This window comes from Marmota flaviventris, chromosome 4, assembly GCF_047511675.1.
Source record: "Marmota flaviventris isolate mMarFla1 chromosome 4, mMarFla1.hap1, whole genome shotgun sequence".
In the NCBI taxonomy this organism is placed as follows: domain Eukaryota; kingdom Metazoa; phylum Chordata; class Mammalia; order Rodentia; family Sciuridae; genus Marmota; species Marmota flaviventris.
In genome coordinates this window covers 40,689,928-40,707,083 of record NC_092501.1, presented here as the reverse complement: position 1 = coordinate 40,707,083, position 17,156 = coordinate 40,689,928, and the positions used below count along the sequence as shown (strand labels likewise).

Here is a 17,156-nt window from a genome sequence, read left to right as displayed (position 1 = left end):
TTCTTTCACTAGAATCATGCATAATATCTGGCAGATTCAAGTTTTGGTTTTTGGAACTTCATCTCATTTTTTGAATATTTTCAATCTGGGTTGAATCCCCAGATGCAGACCTCAAGGTTATGGAGGGCTGACATTACATGCAAAAGAAATTGAACTTAGAATCTCAGAGAAATCTCTGCACTCCTATGTGCATTGTCTCACATTCATGAGAGCCAAAGTATGAAAACAGCATAAGTTTTTAACCCACCTTCAATGGGTACATGAATTAAAAACTTAAGGTATTTATACAATGGAATATATTCCATCCTTAAAAAAAGAAGAAAGGCAAAATACTTCTTTTATTTTTATTAAGATTTTGGATGTTGGTAAATGAGAAAGTCTTTTTTTGACCGGTCATTTTCCTTTATTATAATATCCTTGTCATGTTTTGTATCATTATTATCCAGATTGAATAAGTTAATAAGTAGATTCTCTCTTTTTTTTTGTTCATTGGTAAGTGTTATTTAGGTATTATGTTTTTCCTTCTATATTGGAAGGATTTCACAAGTAATTCTATTATAACTAGAGACTGGTTTGTAGGGATGTTTACATATTAGAGATTCTATTTTATGCCTTAATTATAAATTATTATAGCATCTTTTTATTCTTGGGTCATTTTTTTATTAGTTGCTCAAGACAATACAATGATCTTGACACATCATACATTTGATTCAAATAGGATATGAATTCTCATTTTTCCACGTGTACAGATTGCAGGATCACATTGGTTATACATCTATGTGTATATACACAGCAATCCTAGTGTCAGTTGTATTCTGCTGCCCTCCCTATACCCCCTCCCCTCCCCTGCCCTCCCCTCCCATCACTATTCTCTACCCATTCTACTGTGATACTTCTCTCTCTCTCTTTTCTTCCCTTCCCCCTCACACCATCATATATGTATTTTGTGAACCCATGAGGGTCTCCTTCCGTCTTCCTTGCAATTCCCCTTCTCCCTCCCTTTCCCTCCCACCTCTGTTCCTTGTTTTGTGGTAATCTTCTTCTCATGCTCTTCCTTCCTACTCTGTTTTGAGTCACCTCCCTTATATCAGAGAAGACGTTTGGCATTTGTTTTTTAGGGATTGGCTAACTTCGCTTAGCATAATCTGCTCTAGTGCCATCCATTCCCCTGCAAATGCCATGATTTTGTTATTTTTTAGTGCTGAGTAATATTGCATTGTGTATAAATGCCACATATTCTTTTATCCATTCATCTGTTGAGGGAATCTGGGTTGGTTCCATAGTCTAGCTATTGTGAATTGTGCTGCTATGAACATTGATGTAGCTGTATCCCTGTAGTATGCTCTTTTTAGGTCTTTTGGGTATAGTCCGAGAAGGGGAATAGCTGGGTCAGACGGTGGTTCCATTTGGGGTCATTTTTTTTATATACTATGTTCCCTCAGATGTTTTTTTTGTATCTGGATTTTAAATGTATTTTACTAATGCTGTTATAATCTTTTAAAAATATCTGATCAATACTGATGTGTGCCTTTATTCCTGATAATTTTTCTCTTCTTGCTATATCTTGATCAATTTTAGCATAAGTTTGTATTTTGGTGTTCTTTCCATTCAAAAAATATTGATTTTATTCATCATCTCTACAATAGGTTATTTTCTACATCATTAATTTCTGGTCTTATCTGTTTTCCTTTCTCCCTTCTATATTATATGAATGTAATTTGTTGTTCTTCCACTTTTTGAGATTAATAAATAGAACATTGCTTTTAAGACTTTATCTTATCTAAAATACACTTAACATAAAGACTTTTTTTCTTTTATTGTGGTAAAATTGACATAAACAAAAGCCAGAGATATTTCTTGATGCATATTGATAGATGGTTCTACTTGCAAAGCCATCATCACAATCAAGATATAGAACACCAGAAAGTTTTCTTAGGTTTTTTTCTTGCATTTCTTCAACTCTGAGAGACAACTACTATCCTGATTTCTAACTCCATAAGTTTTGCTTGTTCCAATTCTAAATAAGTAAAACTATAGACTATATACCATTTGTGCATTTATTCTTTCTTTCAAAGTGTTGCATTTATTATCTTTAAAATGTCTGCTCTTTAAAATAGAAATAAAATTTGTAAACAGTAAAAACACAAATCTTAAATGCCCAATTAAATGACTTTTGACAAATGTGTAACCATCTTCTCAATTAAGATATAGAATGATCTATCATCTGAGGAAGGCCCCTAATGCAACACTTGGCAACCACTACTCTGATTTATATCATGGAAATTACTTTGCTTTTTTGTTAAATTTATAATGGAATTATATAGTATGTTTTTCTTGTATTCAGCTTCTTTATTTTAATATTTTGTAGATGCATCACTGTTGTAGCATATATCAACGATGCAATCTCTCACGGTGCTGAGAAATATTCCACTATAACAATATACTATAAATTGTTTTGTGAAATTATGTATATTGTTTATCTCCTGTTAATGGACCCATTGATTCCCCTCCCACCCCCGAGTTATTGCTCATTATGAATATGGCTGCTTTAAACATTTTTATGCCAGTTTATTTGTGGATACATTTTTTCATTTCTCTGTAATAAATCCCTAGAACTACTGGATCATAGGATAGATGTATGTTTACTCTTGTAAGAAACTGCAATATAGTTTTTTTTTTTATTATTTCCTAAGTGATTGAATCACTTTAGTGAACTACTATTAATGCATGCATTTCAACATGCTCTACATCTCACTCATTATTGGGGGTCATCAGCTTTTAAAATTTTAGTGATTACTGTGGCTTGAAGTGGTTTTATATTGCTTTTCTCTGATAATTAATAATATTGAATGATTTTTTATGTGCTTTTCTGGCATATATTCATCTCTTGTAGAAGTTTATGTTCAAGTCCCCTGAAAGTTTTTGCATGTTTTTGTATTATTGATTCATAGAAATTTTTTATATATTTTGAATAAAAGTCCTTCTCCAAATGCTTTGTCTGCCTCCATTGATAAGATACTATGCTGTTTTCCTTCTTTATGTGAATATGGATATAAATAATAGAGTTACTTACAGCTGAATTAGGGTAGTATAATAATGTGCAGGGATGCATGGGAGTTTGGGAAAGACTTGACCAAAATAAAGACAGTGTGAAAAAAATGATTTATTGTGTGGTGTTTGATATTTCAAATTTCCCTGGCAGCACCTGAAGATTATTTGTTTGTTATTGATGTTCCTTTGGCATGATGAGTGGCATAGCCTTGTTTGGCCACATGGGCAGGGAGGTATAAAAGACTGCTGCAAAGTTTAGAGAATTCTCCTTAAGCCAAGTTTCACTGCATAAAATTCAGTGTTTCAGTCCAGCATTGAAACATACCTTCATGTGAGTAAGAATGATGCTAGGGGTCTATGCTGAAAGTATCTTTTTCCTTCACACTCTTTCTCCTTTTTCTGCTGCTAGACCATAATTTTTGCTTTACACAAATATGGTCTGAAGGAGCAGTGTGTTTCTTTTCTATTATTACTATTGTAATCTTTGCAATGGAGACAATCATTGGTTGATGTGCAAGTACTGAATTGAACTTCCCAGATTTAATCTTTGGCCTGATAAGTTGGACTCTTGCTTTAGTTTTCAGAACTTGGTTATTTTACCTAAACTGTAAATGTCCTAGCCCACGGTTATTTGCAATGTTCATTTATTATCCTTTTAATATCTGTACGACTTGTAATGACTGCCTATTTTTTCTTTCTTTCTTTCTTTTTTTTTTTTTTTTTTGTGTGTGTGAGTATGTGTACATGCTGGGGATGGAATTCTGGGCCTTCTGCACAGTAAGCATTCACTCTATCATTTTGCTACATTCCCTAATTATTTTGAATAGTGTTCTTATCTTTCTCTGTGTCTCCCTTTCACTGGGGATTGGGAGGATGGGTGGTGTGTTTGCATATATTCACATACATATAACTTTTCTGATTAGTCTTATTAATGTCATATCAATTGCATTATTTTTTCCAAAGACTGTGGCCTTTCTTAATTTGCTTTATTGTATGTTTTCTATTTCTTGATTTCTTCTTCTTTATTGCTTACTTCATTTTTATCTATGCTATTTAATTTGATCCTTTTTTCTAGATATTTCTGGTGGAATCTTAGATCATTGATTCTTAAAACTTCCTTCTTTTCTAATATAAGCATATACATCTGTAAATTATATTCTAAACCTTGTTTTGGCTGCATCCACCAAACATTCTTATGTTGTATTTTCACTTTTAGTTAAAAATGTTTTAAAATTCCTTCTTATTTCCTTTTTAACCTGCGTGTCATTTAGAAGAGTAATGTTAATCATCAAAAGTATAATATTTCCTAGATTTCTTACTGAAAATTTTAATTTTATTCTATTCTGATTAGAGAAAAACTAAGACTTTATACTCTAAAAACCATTATAAGGTTTTTCTTTTTGAAGGTTTTTATGTGCACTTGGAAGGGATGTTATTCTGAAATTGTTCAATGTCTGTAAATATCAATTAGTTTAACATTGTTCATAGTGTCTTATGAACAATTCTTATATATTCCTAATGATTTTTATTTTATATATATTAGTTATTGAAAGAGGAAAGTTCACATCATCAATGATAATTGTAGACTTGTCTACTTCTCTCTTGCTATTTTTACTTCAGTCATTTGAAGCTTAGATATTTTATCATTACATGACATTTTTAAGTTTAAAATCATCCTTCTTGAAATCTAGTTAGTTTAATGTTAATCTAGCCATTATAATTTTATAATTAAGACTCATCCCTTATGGTGCATATTTTTCTTATATTTGCTTTCAAATTTTTCTATCCTTGTTCATTAAACAGCCTCCTTTCAAAATCATGTAGTTGAAGAACTTGTTTTTTATTTAATTTGACAAATTTTATTTGCATGTTAGTCTATTTACAGGTAATTATATACATGACTATTTTAGGTCCACCATTTTGCTATTTGTTGTTTTAATATTTTTACAGGTGAAGACTGTGGTGCTTAAATGAAATCATTTGACCCCACCATTATGAATAATCTTCCTCCTCGGGGATTCAGGGAACTAAGTTCAACAGCAACATTTCCCACTGGCTAAATAATGACACCCTAGACTACTTCAGGAATGACTACTTATCTCATGAATGTGCTTTCAAAAGCTTTATAGAAAAAGTTCCTCTGCACCATCTTGTGATACCATTAGGGAGTGGATGAGCAGGTCTTACATGGTATTTCACCCTAGCATTTCAATTTCCCTTAACCCCTGGATATTTCTCTGTATAATACCAAATAAATGTTGTCATCTCACCTTCTATAATTGTGGGCTACATTTAGGTTCATATTTCAATCAATCAACAAAGGACATGCATAATCCTACCCCAGCTTATACAAGCAATCAGGGTTCTCTCTTTAAGGTACCCATATAAAAAAATTTAGCCAAAATAGTTCTGTTTCTTCCACTCTTTTTCAATATCCTTAGAATTATTTTCCAAATATGTCCCATAGATTTCTACAGATACAAATCAGAAAAATTTTGAAAAAATTGGGGGGATTCTGGTATGTATTCATGGGACATATTTGGACCTAATCCATGCAACCTGCTAGAAATTAAGCCGACTTTGTGTACAAGAGCAAGACCTCTAACAGAGTTGTTGTGAGTGGGTCATATGAAGGAGCAGTACTGTATTTCAAGACATCTTAAAAATACCATTTAGCTTCTTCTAAATTCAAGGGAAAGGGGACTGCTTCTATTTGAAAAGGAGATTCAGTGATAAGAATTTAACCAGTTGTCACTTTCTCAATTATCAAGGCCCCACTATTTCCCAATCAAAACCTTAACGTTAACAATAGAGACTTTCCAAGGTTATAAATTAATTCATATTGTAATCTGGCCACTCACAAGCTTCCTACTTGGCCTTGTTTTTCAGAAACTTCGATCCTATAGCTATCAGAGATTGCAGACTTATTCCCACAATTTAAGGCAAGAATTTAAAAACTTGAGTTTAAAATTTTCTTTCTGCACATTTTTTTCAGTAACATAGAATCTAACAATCTCACCTAACAATCTCACAGTTCCAATATTCCATTTCCATCAAGTGCTGTTTGGCATTAAAAAGCTTTATTGACATTTAATTCCAGGTGACCGCCAGTGACAGTTCAAGTAACAGCATTTTATAGGCTATCAGTGCATTTGCTAGTAGTCTTAAAGTCATGCATGTCTCCAAATCTAGTCCAATATGAGAACCAGTCCAGATCTGTATCTCTAAGTTTCTGTGGGCCACAACCCACTTCTGATATTAGTCATTCAATCAACCAGAAGTCAGTCACAGAAGCAGACTATAGGTGCTATGAGATAAGAGAATAGGAATTGGCTTCATATAGTTTTGAGAGGAGGTGGGGAAATCAAAGTCCAGAAAACAGAGTTGAGGGACCAGAGTTGGGAGGAATCCGTTTTTTTTTTTGTTGTTGTTGTTGTTTGAAATATTGGTGTGAAGAGTTAAGTCAGAGTTTGAAACAAACAAACAAAAAAAAAAGCATGAGTGGATGATGTATAAGGAACTTCATGGGAAGCTCTGAATTCCTAGGTTAACTACAGCCTCTATGCGTCTGCACCTGGGCATCTGGTACTGGATGGCTCTGTGCTGCTAAACTAAGAGCTCTCAGAGAATCTGAACCTATGTGACCACTGCAATGAGATTATAAATGCAACACAGCTCTTGCCTAAATCATTCTTAATCCACTTGTCCTCATAAACCCAGATTTCATGACATAAGGAAGCCCAGACAATAAGAAAATTAACTGAAGTTCTAGGTCCTCTGGACCAACTGAGAGCCCAGTCAGAAGACAGCTCCAACTTGCCAGCCAGTCATGTGACATATTCCTTCTGGAAACAGACTCAACAACTTCAGTCAAGCCTGTAGCTGATAATCAGGTAGAAAAGCAATGAGCTTTCCTCATCAAGTCAAGTCCAAATTATAGATTTATGAGCAAAATATAGGTTGATTATTGTTTTAAGCCAATCATCAACAAACCTTTTTTTTGTAAAGAACAAAATAGCAAACATTTTAAGCTATGAAGACCACAGTGGTCTTTATTACATGTTCCTTATTAAAAATATATATATAGTTTAAAAATAATAATTTTCAGAAATTTTCTGTTTTATTAGCTGCATAAGAATAGGCTATGGACTACATTTGTCTTATAAGAAATAGTTTGCTATTCCCTATTTTGGGCCACTAAATTTTATGATGATTTGTGACACAGCAATAAATCAAAATGATCAGTTAAATAAATTTCACAAAGCTGAATTTGCAAAATTAAGAGGAAAAGAAAAAACAAAAAAGTACATATGCATATATGCTTGTGTATGTTGTATGTATGTGTATAAACTCAGACACAAAGCGAGCTTCAGCAGAATTTTAATGATGACTTTGTTGACGAAGCATAGAAGATCAAAGACCAAACATGAGTACAACATCAATTTACAAAAAATCCTCATTAAAAAATATGTTATTCTAGGGAAGAGAGCAAATATTGAAACCCTGGTGTATTCTGAGATCTCTATGGTAGCATAACATACATTATTAATTTATCTTCATAAGAATCTTATGAAGGAGGTATTATCCCCATTTTTACCCTTAATCAAACTTGGATTAGAGAGGTCAAACAATTTTCTCAAGACTCCATGATTAGAAATAGCCAGAGCTTAGATTCAAACCCAATTCAATGTACCAAAGTCTAAAGTTGATGTTTTATTATTTATTAGTTATTCATTAAATAAAATAACTTCATAGTTTCTAAAGTCTGTTTTTCACCTTCTCTGCCAATTTTGTAGAAGAAGAGCTAGAAATGCTGAGAGTTCATTAGAATTGTAGCAAAGCATGACTGGAATTAAAATAGCTCTGTCTTCTGCACCCTCTTCTCATCTCTACACTGGCTTAATTTTCAGCTGCAATTTATTTATATATATTTTAAATAACTGAAAACATTTTTATTTAATTAAGGCCTTAAGAATTTAGATATTATTTTTAGATTTTATTTGTCAGTTTTCTTCACAATTCATATCAGTCAAAAATTTCAGCAAATGAATAAGATGTATATGTGCATATCTTTATTGAGATACAGAAAAAGAGAATTGTTCTATAGTTTGTACTGGAATGTCTCGAAAGGCTCTTGTGTTGAAGGTTTGGTCCCTAGCCAATGGCACTGTTGGGAGGTGATAGAGACCTAAGGAGGTGGGGCTAGTTGGAGGAGGGGTGTGTGTCCTTGAAGGGTGAATCTTGGCCTCTTCCTCTTTCTCTGATTTCCAGCTGCCATGAGGTAAGCAGGTTTGCTCTGCCTTGCCCTTCCACTATGTGGTGAGGTCTGCCTCACCACAGTCCACTGCAAGGAGTCAGCAGACCATGGGCCAAGATCTCTGAAATGGTGAGCCAAAATAAAATTTTACTCCTTTAAGTTGATTTTCTCAGATATGTTATCACACTGGCAAAAAGTTGCCTAACACAATATGTAACATATGTAAATATGTAATATTTGGAAGCACAGAAGACTCCATAGAAGGTATGCTGCTTTTAAGTTGGGCACATTCCCCCGTGCAGACTTTTGGATTGTATATTTATGATACATTTTAAAAATTAATGTTAAACACTGTAAAACTTTATGTCTCGGGTTCAATGGAAATATATATCAATCCATCTTTTGTGGCTGATCTTTTCTAAGCTTCTCTAAATGAACATCAAGGTGGTCACTCTGTGAAAGTATTAAGTGCTCACAGAATCTGAGCTGAACTTCTGTCTACAGGAGCATCAAAAGATCATGAGAAGATTCTCATTCACCATGAAGGCATCTGTTTTTCTCATTCAGCAGAATAATTCTACAAAGTCCCAAGAGACTCTGTCGAGGCATAGATACAAGCCAAAGATCCTCCCATTTGAACTGCTGTGCTTCACCAATTGTGGAGAAAAGTTTTGGCATAACAAAATCAAGAAGTTGGTACTTAGTCCATCCTCCCTTCACATAGGTCAGCCAGTGTGCTGGAATTTTCATTAACACTCATTATTATTTTCGTCTGGCCAAATACACTAAGAGTTAAACATGATCACATGCCTACTTCTGGCCAGTGAACTATGAGCCAAATCATGTACTATCTCTTCTACTGTTATCCATCTTCTCTTTCTCTGCTAAACTGGTCACAGAAGTTTATGTTTAGAGGGAAACCCTATAAGACCAAAGCATCCTGGAACATATGTACCACATGGAGGACAGAAATTCTGTATTGCCTCCCAGATCTGCAGCAGACTTTGAGTGAATGAGAAACAAACTGTTATTGAATCCAATTACTGGATCAAGATATTGATTTTTGTTTCTGCTGTACAACCTAATCTATCCTAATAAATAAACCTGGCACTTCCAAAGTGCTACATCTATCAGGATTATACTTATTCTAATGAATTTATCCAATGGATCCATCAGCATGACAGAATAGGGGAGTAAAAATACATTATTTCATTGTAAAATTTCTTTGTCTTCACCATCTTTGGGGTTCTTTATTAATTGCATTTCATTACCAGGTAGAGAGACCAATTATCAGTTAAAACTCTGGCCCTACATTGTTAACTTTTGAAGTTAACAGAAATATTTCTTAATCAATTTTTAGGAAGAATTATTCAATCATATGTCATATATCATTTTTTTCATCTCTCAGCTTTCTCCCATTCCTCTATATATCTAAGATTGAGTAAATACCAGCACTCCATTATACTATTATTTTTAAAACATCCTTCTTTGCATTTTTCTCCAAACTAACTTTAGAATTATTGAATTAAAAATTATGTTCCAATTTGATGTAATTGTGCTAATTTCATATGGTACACCAGGAATAGTAAAATTTTTTATAACATTTAGCTGAAGTATCTGGATACATGATTCATTTCAATAAATTCCTTTTCTTTATTTATCCCACCAAGATGTTACAGCTCTCTCTACAGAGATCTAACATACCTCTTCTTGTGTCTATCCCTAGTTTTTATAGATAACTTACTTCTGTTTTGAATGGAGTCTCCATTATTGCTAATGCCTTAATTGGATAATTTTACCTTTGATATAGCTAATGTTACTTTGGCTTTTTTTTTATTAATCTCTTACTGTTTACACGAACTTTCATAGCATCAGTATTCATAATAGGTCAAAACTGGAAACAAATCAAATATCCAGACAAAGAGGAAAGAATAATTCTGCTATATTCACACATTGGAATACTACAATTAAAAAAGAGAAGTAAGCAGTGGTCCATTCAAATGCATCAGGGGTGAAGATGCCAAATTAAAAGAGCAAATGTTGTATGAGTCTACTCACATGAAATTGATGAACCTGCAAATAATATAGGTTGATAAAAATCAAAATAATATTCTCTTTAAAGAGAGACTGACTGGGAGACAAGAGACAAGAGGCAACTTGTGGGTGAAGGAAATATACTGTATCTTGATTTGGATAGTGGTTTCGTAGGTGTATATATAGAAGCTATGACTTTGTATCTATTTTGCTATATGCAAATTATAACATTAAAATAAACATTCACACAACAAAGAAAATTAATCTAATAGGAATAGGGTGACAATGACCAGGGTAGGGCATGAGGGAAACTTCTGGGTTGGTGCAAATATTCTTTTATTTTTTTTTTAATTTTTTATTGTTGGTTGTTCAAAACATTACAAATTTCTTGACATATCATATTCCACACTTTGATTCATGGGGGTTATGAACTCCCACCTTCACCCCATACACAGATTGCAGAATCACATCAGTTACACATCCATTGATTTACATATTGCCATACTAGTGTCTGTTGTGCTCCGCTGCCTTTCCCATCCTCCACCATCCCCCCTCCCCTCCTCTCCCCTCCCCTCCCCTCCTCTCTCTCTACCCGCTCCACTGTATAACCCTGAGGGTCTCCTTCCATTTGCATGCAATTTCCCTTCTCTCTCCCCTTCCCTCCCACCTCTCATCCCTGTTTAATGTTAATCTTCTTCTCATGCTCTTCCTCCCTACTCTGTTCTTAGTTACTCTCCTTATATCAAAGAAGACATTTGGCATTTGTTTTTTAGGGATTGGCTAGCTTCACTTAGCATAATCTGCTCTCATGCCATCCATTTCCCTGCAAATTCTATGATTTTGTCATTTTTTAATGCAGAGTAATACTCTATTGTGTATAAATGCCACATTTTTTTTTTATCCATTCATCTATTGAAGGGTATCTAGGTTGGTTCCACAGTCTTGCTATTGTGAATTGTGCTGCTATGAACATCGATGTAGCAGTGTCCCTGTAGCATGCTCTTTTTAGGTCTTTAGGGAATAGACCGAGAAGGGGAATAGCTGGGTCAAATGGTGGTTCCATTCCCAGCTTTCCAAGAAATCTCCATACTTCTTTCCAAATTGGCTGCACCGATTTGCAGTCCCACCAGCAATGTACAAGTGTACCCTTTTCCCCACATCCTCGCCAGCACTTGTTGTTGTTTGACTTCATAATGGCTGCCAATCTTACTGGAGTGAGATGGTATCTTACGGTGGTTTTGATTTGCATTTCTCTGACAGCTAGAGATGGTGAGCATTTTTTCATGTACTTGTTGATTGACTGTATGTCCTCCTCTGAGAAGTGTCTGTTCAGGTCCTTGGCCCATTTGTTGATTGGGTTGTTTGTTCTCTTATTGTCTAATTTTTTGAGTTCTTTGTATACTCTGGATATTAGGGCTCTATCTGAAGTGTGAGGAGTAAAGATTTGTTCCCAGGGTGTAGGATCCCTATTTACCTCTCTTATTGTTTCTTTTGCTGAGAAAAAACGTTTTAGTTTGAGTAAGTCCCATTTGTTGATTCTAGTTGTTAACTTTTGTGCTATGGGTGTCCTATTGAGGAATTTGGAGCCCAACCCCACCGAATGTAGATCGTAGCCAACTTTTTCTTCTATCAGACGCCGTGTCTCTGATTTGATATCAAGCTCCTTGATCCATTTTGAATTAACTTCTGTGCATGGCGAGAGAAAGGGATTCAGTTTCATTTTGTTGCATATGGATTTCCAGTTTTCCCAGCACCATTTGTTGAAGAGGCTATCCTTCCTCCATTGCATGCTTTTAGCCCCTTTATCAAATATAAGATAGTTGTAGTTTTGTGGATTGGTTTCTGTGTCCTCTATTCTGTACCATTGGTCCACCCACCTGTTTTGGTACCAGTACCATGGTGTTTTTGTTACTATTGCTCTGTAGTATAGTTTGAAGTCTGGTATCACTATACCGCCTGATTCACACTTCCTGCTTAGCATTGTTTTTGCTATTCTGGGTCGTTTATTTTTCCATATGAATTTCATGATTGCTTTCTCTATTTCTACAAGAAATGTGGTTGGGATTTTGATTGGCATTGCATTAAACCTATAGAGAACTTTTGGTAATATCGCCATTTTGATGATGTTAGTTCTGCCTATCCATGAACAGGGTATATTTTTCCATCTTCTAAGATCTTCTTCTATTTCTCTCTTTAGGGTTCTGTAGTTTTCATTGTATAAGTCTTTCACCTCTTTTGTTAGGTTGATTCCCAAGTATTTTATTTTTTTTGAAGATATTGTGAATGGAGTGGTTGTCCTCATTTCCATTTCAGAGGATTTGTCGCTGATATACAAGAATGCCTTTGATTTATGCATGTTGATTTTATATCCTGCCACTTTGCTGAATTCATTTATTAGCTCTAATAGTTTCTTTGTAGACACTTTTGGGTCTGCTAGGTAAAAATATGGAGCGCTTCACGAATTTGCGTGTCATCCTTGTGCAGGGGCCATGCTAATCTTCTCTGTATCGTTCCAATTTTAGTATATGTGCTGCCAAAGCGAGCAGTTTAATTTTTTTATTTGTCATAATATATATGTGTGTTTGTTTTATGTACTGTATTCTCTTCCATCTTACTTGTCTACCCCAAATTACTTCTTCTCCTGCTACTAAACTTCTTTAGATTCCTCTTCACACTTCCTAAGACATAATAACTCTGTATCTTCACCTTCTACCTCCTTAGCATATCATTCCACACCTCACCCCCCGGTTCTTTGTCTACCATTACAAACTGTAAACCATTTTGCAAACATACTGATTATATTTTAGATAATAATTGGATTCAACATTTCTGTACATTGTGACCAAACTGTAAACACCTTAATAGCAACTATTTGACTTAAGGTTCTATATTGTTTACATTGGGATCTGTTAACATTTTCCCCGCTTTCAAAGGAGGGGTATTGGAACCCTATAGGGGCACTATAAGCCTCTAGGGTAAAAACAGTAATGCCTTGGATCCACAGTGCTAGAATGGAAGACATAAAATCAACATGAGAGACAAGGGAAGAAAATACCCACAAACAAATCAAGATACTACATTATTAGAATCCATGGCCAGCACAGCAGAAGAAATGACAGAGAAGGAATTCAGAATGTATGTAATTAAAATGTTCCATGAATTAAAGGATGATATAAGAGAGTAAATACAGGTAACAAAAGATTATTTCGATAAAGACCTACATAAGCAAATACAGGAAGCAAAACATTACTTCAATAGGGAAATAGAAGATCTAAAAACAAACAAACAAACAGAAATCCTTGAAATGAAAGAAAGAATAAACAAAATTTAAAGTTCAATTGAAAGCATCACCAACAGAGAACCTCAGACAATGAAGACAAAATATGTAATCTTGAAAAGAATGTAGACCACACAGTGAATATGGTAAGAAACCATGAGCAGAACATTCAAGAAATATGGGATAGCATAAAAAGACCAAATTTAAGAGTTACTGGGTTAGAGGAAAGCATAGAGTTCCAAACCAAAGGAATGAAAAATCCATTCAATGAAATAATATCAGAAAAATTTCCAAACATGAAGAATGAACTGGAAGGCTTACAGGATGCCAAATGTACAAAATCACACCAGATCCACACCAAGTCACATTACAATGAAAATGCCTAGCATACAGAATAAGGAGAGAATTTTAAAAGCCATGAGAGAAAGAAATAAGATTACATATAGGGGAAAACCAATTTGATATGTGCAGATTTTTCAGCCCAGACCATGAAAGCTAAAAGATCCCGGAACAACATATATCAAGCTCTGAAAGAAAATGGATGCCAACCAAGAATCTTATATCCAGAAAAATTAAGCTTTAGATTTGATGATGAAATAAAAAAACTTCCATGATAAACAAAAGTTAAAAGAATTTACAACTAGAAAACCTACATTACAGAACATTCTCATAAAAATATTCCATGAAGAGGAGATGAAAAACAACCATGAAAATCGGTTGAGGGAAGTATTACACTAAAGGAAAATCTAATCAAGGGAGAAACCAAGTCAAGTTAAATACCAAAAATAAATAAAAATGGCTGGGTATACAAATCATGTCTCAATAATAACCCTGAATGTTAATAGCCTAAACTCACCAATCAAAGACAGGTTAGCAGACTGGATCAAAAGGAAAAAAAAAAAGAAAAGACCCAACAATATACTGCCTCCCAGGGACTCATCTCATAGGAAAAGACATACACAGACTGAAGGTGAAAGGTTGAGAAAAATCGTAAAACTCACATGGATTGCAGAAACAAGCAGGGGTTTCCATCCTCATATCAATAAAGTAGACTTCAAGCCAAAGTTAATCAAAAGGGATAAAAAAGGACACTTCATACTACTCAAACAAACCATACACCGACAAGACATAACAATTATAAATCTATATGCCCCAAAGAATAGAGTATCTATCTTCATCAAACAAACTCTTATCAAGTTCAAGAGTCAAATATACACAACACAATAATGTGGGGTGACATTAACACACCTCTTTTACCACTGGATACATCTTCCAAACAAAAGCTGAACAAAGAAACTATAAAACTCAATAATAGAATCAATAACTTGGACTTCACTGACATATATAGAATATTTCATCCTTTAATGAATGAATACACCTTTTTCTCAGCAGTACATAGATCCCTCTCTAAAGTATATCATATATTATGCTACAAAGCAAATCTTAGTAAATACAAAAAAGCAGAGATACTGCCTTGAATTCTATCAGACCATAATGGAATGAAATTAGAAATCAATGATAAAATAAAAATAAAAACTATTCAAACAGGTGGAGACTAAATAATATGCTATAAATGAATAATGGGTTGCAAAATACATCAAGGAGGAGATTAAAAAATCTTAGAGGTAAATGAGAACACTGATACAACATATCAGAATCTCTGGGATACTATGAAGGTAGCACTAAGAAGAAAGTTCATTGCATGGAGTCCATTCCTCAAAAAAATAAAAAGTCAACAAATAAATATCCTAATGTTACATGTCAAAGTCCTAGAAAAAGAAGAACAAGTTAACAGAAAAGCAGTAGAAGACAAGAATTAATTAAAATCATGGCTCAAATTAGTGAAATTGAAACAAAAAAAAAAACTGAAAAAATTGACAAAACAAAAATTTGGTTCTTTGAAAAAAATAAATAAAATTGACAAATCCTTAGCCATGCTAACAAAGGAGAGAGAAAACTCAAATTACTCACATATGTGATGAAAAAGAAAATATCACAACAGACAATACAGAAATATAGAATATAATTAGAAATTATTTTGAAAACTTGTACTTCAATAAAATAGAAAATATTGAAGGTATTGACAAATTTCTAGAGTCATATGATTTGCCCAAATTGAATCAGGATGATATATAAAATTTAAACAGATCAGTTTCAAGCAACAAAATAGAAGATGCCATCAGAAGCCTACCAACCAAGAAAAGCCCAGGACTGGATGGATACAAGCTCTGAGTTCTATAAGACCTTTAAAGAAGAATTAATACCAACACTCTTTAATTTATTTCAGGAAATAGAAAAAGAGGCATCACTTCCAAACTCATTCTATAAGGCTAATTTCACCCTGATTCCAAAACTAGGCAAAAGCACAACAAAGAGAGAAAACATCAGACCAATATCTAAGGGTTTGTCAAATTTTTTTGCATCTAGATGCAAAAATTCTTAATAAAATCCTGGAAAGTTGAATACAAAAACATATCAAAAAGATAATGCACCATGATTAAGTGGGGTTTATCCCAGAGATACAAGGTTGGTTCAACTTACAGAAATCAATAAATGTAATTCATCACATCATGACTTAAAGATAAAAATCATATGATCATCTCAATAGATGCAGTGAAAGCATTTGACAAAATACAGCACCACTTCATGTTCAAATCACTAGATAAACTAGGGATAACAGAAGCATATCTCAACAACATAAAAGCTATCTATGCTAAGCCCCAGGCCAACATCATTCTAAATGGAGAAAAATTGAAATCATTCCCTCTAAAAACTGGAACAAGACAGGAATGCCCTCTCTCGCCACTTCTCTTTAACATAGTTCTTAAAACACTGGCCAGAGCAATTAGACACATGAAAGGAATTAAAGGGATAGAGAAAGGAAAAGAAGAACTCAAATTAGCACTATTTGCCAATGATATCATTCTATACCTAGAAGACCCAAAGAGTTCCATCAGAAAACTTTTAGAACTAGTTAATGAATTCAGCAAAGTAACAGGTTATAAAATTAACACCCATAAATCAAAGGTATTTCTGTATATCAGTGACAAATCCTCTTAAAGAGAAATGAGGAAAACTACCCCATTTACAATAGGCTCAAAAAAATAAAATACTTGGAAATCAACAGAGATGAAAGATTAAAGATATCTAGAATGAAAACTACAGAATGCTAAAGAAAGAAATTAAAGAAGACCTTAGAAGATGGAAAGATCTACCTTATTCTTGGATAGGCAGAATTAGTATTGTGAATGTGACCATACTACCAAAAGCACTATACAGATTTAATACAATCTCAATCAAAATCCCAATAACATTTTTCATAGACATAGAAAAAGCAGTCATGAAATTCATCTGGAAAAATAAGAGACCTAGAATAGCTAAACCAATCCTTAGTAAGAAAAGTGAAGCAGGTGGCATCACTATACCAGACCTTGAACTATACTACAAAGCTATAGTAACAAAAGTAGCATGATATTGGCACCAAAATAGACCTGTAGACCAATGGTACAGAATAGAGGACACAGAGACAAACCCACA

General features: G+C 33.9%; 1 non-coding gene across 1 annotated transcript; it reads right to left on the bottom strand.

Annotated features, from left to right (window-relative positions):
- Positions 1-12,781: 12,781 nt before the first annotated feature.
- LOC114096488 (U6 spliceosomal RNA) lies at positions 12,782-12,888 on the bottom strand. The gene has a single exon (XR_003583431.3). It is a non-coding gene; the product is annotated as a U6 spliceosomal RNA (small nuclear RNA).
- Positions 12,889-17,156: the final 4,268 nt, after the last annotated feature.